Below are 6,008 nucleotides of genomic sequence, written 5' to 3' on the forward strand. Positions count from 1 at the left end.
AAGTTATAAGAGCACTTTTGTTCATACACTTCTTTTCTCTTTTCTTTCTCATTTTCTTAGTAGCCAAATATCCTTGGAGGATGAAATCCCCAAGGATGAGAGGCTAAAACCTTTTAGTTTCTTGAAGTAATGGATGCCATGTGAAGCTCCCGTGTCAGGATGGAGATTTCCAAGCCATAAATGTAAGTAGCTGAGCGTCATAAATGTTTTCATTCAAAGTAAAGCTTTTAATCCCTCTGACTTGCTTTGAATGGCCAATACTTGATAACCTTTTGGTCTCAGTGGATTCTTATTGTTAGATCCACTAACGTTCATTAGTTATCTCCTACGAGCCATTGTATTGCAAGTCGAGGAGATGACCTATACCAATAAAAGAACAGGTATGAGGTTCAGCTACCCTTTTTGTAAGTTTTCAAGGACTAAAACTCAATTGTTAAACTCATACCGATTCGGGAAGTAAGCATCACCTTAGTTGCTTCCCCAACTCGAGGTGAAAAGTCCCAAAATCTCCATTTTTACACAGTGAGTTAAGCATGGCTATCCAAAGCTTTGAGAAACTTCTTTTTCCATCTTTTAACCTATTTTCATGTTAGTTTAGTTTACAACACCTTCATCTTTTTATGTTTTCATCTTAACCTAATTTTTATTAAGAAAAGTTCACTCCATCCTCCGAACTTCACCAGTTAAAGTAAAAACCCTTCCCAGTGTTCGATCTTAGAGCTACTATGCTATAGTAGCTTTGCTACTTTAGTGTAAGGACCTTAGGTATAAATTTTTTTGATACCCTTACATGTCAAGCTACCAAGAGTCGGGTTATCAATTATGCTTACTAAAGTTGATGAATTATTAAAACTTCTATTGAATTCAACTTTAGTTCTTCCACTTTAAGCTATCCACACACTGTGCACAATAGGTTCCGATTATAAGATAAAAAACTATTTCCCTCTTGACTTAGGAAAATTTTAGACTTGGTACCTTTGACCTCATTTAATAGTGTTGGGACACCTTGTAAAAGGCCAATGAGCCTTTGAAAAAAGAAAGAAAGAAAAAAATGTTTGCTTGCCTTGAAACCCGAGCAAGGTCTGAGGGGTATATGGTGAAAATCTTTAAAACCTGGTGCCCTAAGCCTTCATTGGTTGGGAGTCACCAACCTCAATGCTCATTACAAGGGTGGATAGGTGGAGTTTAATATACTGTAGGTGCTTGGGTATTAAAATTCATTCTCAAAAGTCCGGGGTAAAATCCGAGGAGTTAGTGGTTGAAAGATCCTTAAAGCTTGATGCCCTAAGCCTTAATTGGTTGGGAGTCATTGATGGACCCCCGTTACATGGAGAATTTAGAAAAGAATACCTTTAAGCCTTGTACTCCTACAAGAAAAAAAATTGTGAACCAAGAGGTGCGTTCTTAGCCTATTGGAGGTTGATCAGTTTGCTAAGCTTTGAAAAAGAACTAGGGTTGGGGGAGAGATTAGTTCAGCATACTATATTCGGAAGCTAATAAATAACACTTAGATTTTTGTGGAAGAGTAAGGTTTGACCCTTTGGGAGTGGAAACTCTTTTAAAGCTTAAATTTGCATAATGCCTTCTCTTTAAGAATTGTGATTAGACAGGTTATTTGATAACTCTTGTTGAAGCTTGAGTTTTATTTCTTTAAAGTTCCATGTGAGAGTTAGATCATCATGCCACTTGAAAATTGTTTTTTGATTAGCATGATGTTGTAAATTATAGTACTGTTTATTTTTATTTTTCTCTCCTTCGGTGCTAAGGGACTAACAATATGTCGGTTGGGGGGAGTGATTACTACTCAAAAAGTGCTATTTGATAGCTTGTAATTAACTCTTTTAAACACTTTTGAGTAGTAGTTATCACCTTTTAACCCAATTAACATATTAAGGACCTTTGCAATCAATTCTAATCAAATTGTGTTAAGTTTTGGTGTTTTGATAGCTTTTTGATCACCAAAGCAATCCGAGATTGAGGAGGGTTCTTTGGAATCCATGAGCAAAAGATGTCCGGACAGGGCGTTCGGACACACCATCGGAAGGCGGCGGAACGTGGGTTATGGAAAGCTATCGGAATGATGTAGCAAGGCTTGCTCACTTTAGTCAATGATCCGGACAACATATCCAGATAAGATATGCTATCATCCGGGGTGTGATGTTCACGAGTGTCGTGTGCTTCTCCCTGAGGGAGTCCGGATAAGGGAGTGCACCATGTATCATCTTGGGGAATTCGGATGGAGTAGCTCCGAATAGCGATGCGCGCTCCGTGTCATCAGGGGGAGGGGATCCTACACCTTGCACACGAAGACGGTCCCCCTTGCGACGCACGACATTCCACCTTCTCCGGATATCTCACATCCGGCACCTGACGCTGGATGGGAGAGGAGGGCGTTTCTAACTTCCTTGGTTAGACATATCCGGATCCTCTGATAACGCTTACTCGGAGAGTTTCACAGCCATTTTGCACAGTGCCGCGGTGTTCTCCTAAAGCTTCCCGATATTTGCGACCGACATATGGAGATATTTTGCTTTAGATATTTGATGTCTAAATCCCCAAACTCTCCTTGTAACCGACCTATCATAGGATTCCTTAGTCTTTAAGTAAGAACAAAGGGTGAATAACCTCATATATATAGTTTGTAATTTCCTTTACACAGAGGGGTGTGACACTGGGAGAGCTTGTTCTCAGACGCATCCTTTGTACAATTTTGCAAGAAATATATTTTACAGAGCACTTGCATAAGGAACCAAATGACCGGAGCTCTATTTTTGCATAAGGAACCTCCCCTGTGAACCCAAACCTCCAAGGAATGTTTTTCTTCATAAGTAATTTCCATTACTTTATTTTTGGTTAGCTTAAAACCAACCTTTTCCACCAAAGATTATGTTTTCTTTTAAAGCTAACCTTGAAATGAAAAAGCACCAATTTAACTCTGAATTGGTATCAGTTGTGAGTTGAAAACCCTTCCGAGTGAACGATCCTAGAGCCACTATGCTATATTAGCTAAAGCTATCTTAATGCATGGTGATATAGGTTATAAATTTTGTTGATTACTCTCTCAATCAAAGAGCACCAGCTGGACATGAATCAGCTGAGACACCAATTGGGAATCACGAATCAATAGGGTTGTACATAGATTAGTGTAGGGTGTTCTAGAATATTCTTGATTTGTAAGGAACCCTCCAAGGTTCTAGAGAGTTCCATTGGTGCCTATAAATAGGTGAGGCCCTCATTTGGACAAGGCACCACCCAAATCACTTCCTAACCAAGCAAGTGAGCTTCTAAGCACTTGTAAAAGCTTCCTTGAGTTAATAAGAGCTTCCATTCTTTAAAGAGTTGCCTACTAAGCTTCTTAAGCTTTCAAGTCGTGAGCGTCTTAGCCTAGCAAGCTAAGCATTGGGAGCAAGGCTGACTTAGCAGGTCAAGCGTCTTGACTTGCCTAAGTGCCGCATGAGCTTAGTGAACGACTAAGTCCATGACAATTAGTTAGCATAGCATAGTGGCTCTAGGATCGTTCATTGGGATGGGTTTTCAAATTACAACTGCTATTAATTCAAAGCTGAATTGGTGCTTTTCTTTTCACTGTTAGCTTTAAAAGAAAACATAAAGATGTTTGAAAAGGTTGGTTTTTAAGTGAAACCACTAATAAAGTAACGAAAATTACTTACTAAGAAAAGTGTTTCTTGGAGTTTTTAGATCATTGGGCTCAGGTTCCTTCTACAAAAAGAGAGTTCAGGTCACTTGAATCTTTTCCTTGCATTGGGGATTTAACATATAGTTATTTCCCAAACCGGTGTGATACAGATGCTTTCCCTTAATGGATTCAAACACTAATTCTCTGTCACTGAATCATCTTGCAATGGTTTATACCTCTCACCTAGTATTGGTCATTCAAAATGATCCTTAACCTTGGATTACCCGTCAAAAGCTCATAAGAGATAACTAATGGATGTCTCCTTAGAGTCCAAAAGCTTACCAAGTGTTGGCTATTCTAGAAAATCCTACCTTTAAACCACCTCCCAAAGGCTCGCAAGAGATAAACTAGTGTAACTCAATGGACGGAGTCCACTTGCCTTCCCAAGTGTTGGCCTAGGTGATTTTAAGGCATTTTAAGTTAACTAAAAAGATAAAAACCATTAATAGGTCACACTTTCTCTTCATTAAAAACTGAAACAACAAAACTTCCAATTTTTGCATTCGAAACCTTACCCAGCTTCCTTAACTCCAAGAAACAAAAAATCCTTGCCACTCATCCTCTGGGAAAACATCCTCAGAGTTTGTTTGGCTAGTAAGAAAAATACAATAAAAATGAGTAGGTAAGGCAGAGCAAAGCTTTGTGTATTACTTTCTTCAAAACTATACAAAAGTTGGTCTCTGAGAAAAAACTCCCAAGATTTTTTTTAAAAAAAAGAAAAATTACAATAGGATTATATAGAAAGGTTATTCACCCTTCCTTCTTACTTCCTAACTAAGAAATCCTATGATTGGTGGATTACAAGGAGAAAATAGGGATTTAAACAAAAAATATCTGAAGAAAAAAATCTAAAAGAGTCGGTCGCAAATATTTGGGAGTACACAGGTGGATTTTGCAAGTTGAAACATGACTTGCAAAAAATTCATAAGTTGAAAGTGTCCATTTCGCAAGTTGAACTTTGATTTCGCAAGTTGAATTTGTGATTTCGCAACTTGCGAAATTGTCTTTTAGCTTGGTGCAGTTGTCTTCCAATGGCCATAACTTCTTCATTTCAGCTTTGATTTGCACACCATTTGAAGCCTTGGACTCCTGACTTCCCAAGCTTCGAAACAATATATAGTATGTATAAAATGGACTCTAGGAAGTGCTTGAAATGTGTCCTGAAGTTGCTCTTCGCTTGAATTTCTTCATGTTAGATTCCTCTCTCTGTTTTTCCTCCTTGCATTCTTGATTTGCTTTTGGCAAAGGACTACAAAGATCAAAAGCTCCAAAGCTTGGATTATTCATGTAAATGAGCTTCCATTTTCTTTTCCATGGATTATACAGAGCTCTCCCTCAATCTTAGATTGCTTTGGTGATAAAAAAGTTATCAAAAACACCAAAACTTAACACAATTTGATTAGAAACAATTACAAGGGTCCTTAACATGTCAATTGAGTTAAAAGGTAAGAACTACTACCCAAAAATGTTTAAAAGAGTTAATTACAAACTATAAAATAACACTTTTTGAGTAGTAATCAGGCTCATGTCCTAGAATCGTTCATATCATCCTCAGCCCAAAGTTGTTCATAGCATCTATAGGCCTAAGCTCATGACCTAGAGTTGTTCATTTCATCCATGTCCTGAGCAATTCATAAGATCTACAGTCCTAAGCTCATTACCTAGAGTTGTTCATGTCAACTACAACCCTAAGATTTTCATAGCACATAGAGCCATAGGCTCATGACTTAGAATCACTCATATCATCCTCAACCCAAATTTGTTCATAGCATCTAGAGGCCTCTGCTCACTACCTAGAGTCATTCATGTCAACCATAGTTCCAACTTGTTCATAGCATCTAGAGCCTTGACCTTATGACCTAGAGTCACTCATGTCAACCACAACCCTAAGCTTCTCATCCTTATCCCTGATCTATTTGTAGCATCTAGAGGCTTGAACTCACGACCTAGAATTGTTCATGTAAGCTATAGCCTTGAGTTGTTCACAACATCTAGAGCTTGAAGCTCAAGACCTAGAGTCGTTCATGTTAACCACAACCCTAAGCTGTTCATAGCATCTATAACACTGTGCTCACAACCCAAAGTCGATCATGTCTACCACAACACTGAGCCATTCATAGAATTTAAATCCATAGGCTCATGACTAAGAATCGTTGATATCATACTCAACCCCTGAGTTGTTCATAGTATCTAGAGGCCCGAGCTAACGGGATCTGAAGTCATTCTTATTATCCATAACTCTGATTTGTTCAAAGCATCCAGAGCCTTGAGTTGATGGCTCAAACTCGTTGATGTCATCCACAACCCTAAG

The sequence above is a fragment of the Vitis riparia genome, unplaced genomic scaffold (genome assembly GCF_004353265.1).
Source record: "Vitis riparia cultivar Riparia Gloire de Montpellier isolate 1030 unplaced genomic scaffold, EGFV_Vit.rip_1.0 scaffold445_pilon_pilon, whole genome shotgun sequence".
NCBI lineage: Eukaryota > Viridiplantae > Streptophyta > Magnoliopsida > Vitales > Vitaceae > Vitis > Vitis riparia.